Source organism: Gallus gallus, chromosome 34 (genome assembly GCF_016699485.2).
Source record: "Gallus gallus isolate bGalGal1 chromosome 34, bGalGal1.mat.broiler.GRCg7b, whole genome shotgun sequence".
Taxonomy (NCBI): domain Eukaryota; kingdom Metazoa; phylum Chordata; class Aves; order Galliformes; family Phasianidae; genus Gallus; species Gallus gallus.
Window position 1 is genome coordinate 2,671,189 of NC_052565.1, and position 2,272 is coordinate 2,673,460.

The window sequence follows — 2,272 nt, forward strand, 5'->3', positions numbered from 1 at the left end:
GGCGGGGCAGCGGGTCACAGCGGGGCCATTGTGACGCGTCCCCGTGCCCCCAGCTCCAGCAGCGCCAGCGCTGAGCCCCTCACTTTCCGTCAGGACTGAGATGGGACAGCACCGCGAGCAGAGCAGCGGTGCAAGCCGCCCCTCGGGCAAACCGCAGCACTTCTCTCCGCCCATGCTGCCCAGCCCGGCCCGTCCCCAACCTCAGCCCTCATCCTCTGCGATGGAGGAGAGAACCCCTCGTGCCCTGCTGAGGCCAAGGAGAAGGACAAACTCCCCCAGGAGCCCACTTCTGTGCCGCCCGGTGAGTGAGGGTCCCCACAGGGCTGGGGGTGGGAAGCGCCCTCTGCACAGTGTGGGGGCTGCGTGGGGCGGCAGAGGGCAGAGTTCCCTTCTCTCCTCGCTTTGCTCCGGGCTCCTCTACACCAACCCTGACGGCAAACCTTAATCCTAACCCCAACCCAGCCCCACCCCAACCCTAATCCCAACCTTAATCCTAACCCCAGCCCTAACCCTAACCTGAACCCAACCCCAACCTTAACTCTACCCGTAGCCCCACCCCAAACTCAATCCTAACACTAACCACAACCCCAACCTTAACTCTAACCCACCCCCCCCCACCTTAACCCTAATCCAACCCAACCCTAACCTCAATCGTAACACTAACCACAACTCTAAACCCAGCTCTAATTCCGATCCCCCTCCTACCCCCAATTCCAGCTCCCCCCTTGGATGCCTCTGGGCTGCCCATGTGTGCTGTGGAGCGTTACGCGATGGACAACATTGAGGCCTTTCTCCGGAGCACAGAGGTGACAGCGGCCGCTCCCATCACGGCGGTCCCCCATCCCCCCCCAGGCCCATTGCATCCGCAGGAGGGCTGTGCCCCCGGCCCCCCCCCGCTCACACTCCCCACGCTCGCTGGCAGCCTCAGAATGAGGAGAAGAAGATGAAGTTCCTGTGCAGCATCCGCACCATCTGCGGCTCCGCAGCAGAGAGGAACACGGTGCAGGAACTGCGCATCTTCTGCCGCCGGAACGAACTTGTGGAGAACATCATGGTGAGGGGCGGTGGGTGCTGGAGGGGGGCAGTGGGCGGCTCCTCTCCTCCCAGTGCTGGAGCACTGCATGCCTGATGCCATCCCGCTGTGCTGCAGGTGCTGCTGGCAGAGGAGCGCGGAGAGAGCTGAGCTCCGAACTGCGGCTGCAAGCGGTAGCCGCCATCACCTCCCTCAGGTACTGCCCCACACCGGGATGGCCCCACAGCATTCATATGGCCCCAGACTGCCTGTATGGCCCCACAGTGTCTGAATGGCCCCACACTGCCTGTATGCCCCACAGCCCCCGGGGACGATCCTGGCAGTACTGGGCTGCTGCTCTCCCCCTTTGGGGCGGGGCAAAGGGCCGAGGGGGTCCTGCAGCACTGCTGGGCCTCAGCTCTAACATTGACCATAACCTAACCCTAACCCGAACAACAACCTAACCCCAACCCGAACCCCAACCCCATCTGACACAGCAGCTCTCAGGACTCCCTCTGCCCCACACATCCCGATGGAGGAGGGGTTCCTCCCAGCAATGCCCCCCCTGCTCTGCAGAGTGCTGCCCATGGGGGATCCCACTCCCCATCCTGCAGCACAGCACTCCCAGCGCCGCTGTCCCTGTTCTTGCAGCAAGGTGGAGGGGGCTCTGGAGGAGAAGATCCCTCTCTTTGTTGTGTGCTTCCGGAGCATCTTCCTGCTTCCCTCAGAGCAGGACCTGGACACAAACCTTTACTCCAAGGTGGGGGCCAGGAGCTACAGGACCCCCCTGCCTTGCAGAACAGGGTCTTGCCATGCATCCCCCGTCCCCCTCCCCTCTAATCTCCCTCCACCCTGTCCGTTCTGCAGACCCTGAGGGCTCTGGATGAGATGCTGCACTCATTGGTGTTCATTCACCCCAGCACCAGCATCGGAGAGGAGCTGAAAGACGTCTTCCAGGTGAGCCTTGCCCATGGGGACCACACAGAGGAAGAGTGTTCCCCCCCCATCCCCACCACCCCCAAAAACCTTCTGGGGTGATCCAGGGGACCACAGGGCAGAGCAGCACCTCCTCTTCCCACAGGTGCTGCTGCCCTTCACCTCCTTGCAGAGCTCGACCGTGCGCCAGAGGGCAGTGGGGCGCATCTGGAAGCTGACTCATTCGCTGGCACATTACTGCCAGGAGAAGGTAAGGGCCCGACCCCCATAATGTGGAGTCTTTTGTCTCTCCTTTCCGCGCTCTGCCCACTCCGGGGTGCGCTC

The 2,272-nt window shown here is 62.8% G+C and overlaps 1 long non-coding RNA gene across 1 annotated transcript; it reads left to right on the top strand.

Moving 5' to 3' along the window:
- The first annotated feature begins 231 nt into the window (after positions 1-231).
- On the top strand, positions 232-1,169 carry LOC121108063. The gene is made up of 4 exons (XR_005842358.1): positions 232-301; positions 718-806; positions 923-1,054; positions 1,151-1,169. It is a non-coding gene; the product is annotated as an uncharacterized LOC121108063 (long non-coding RNA).
- The last annotated feature ends 1,103 nt before the right edge of the window (positions 1,170-2,272 follow it).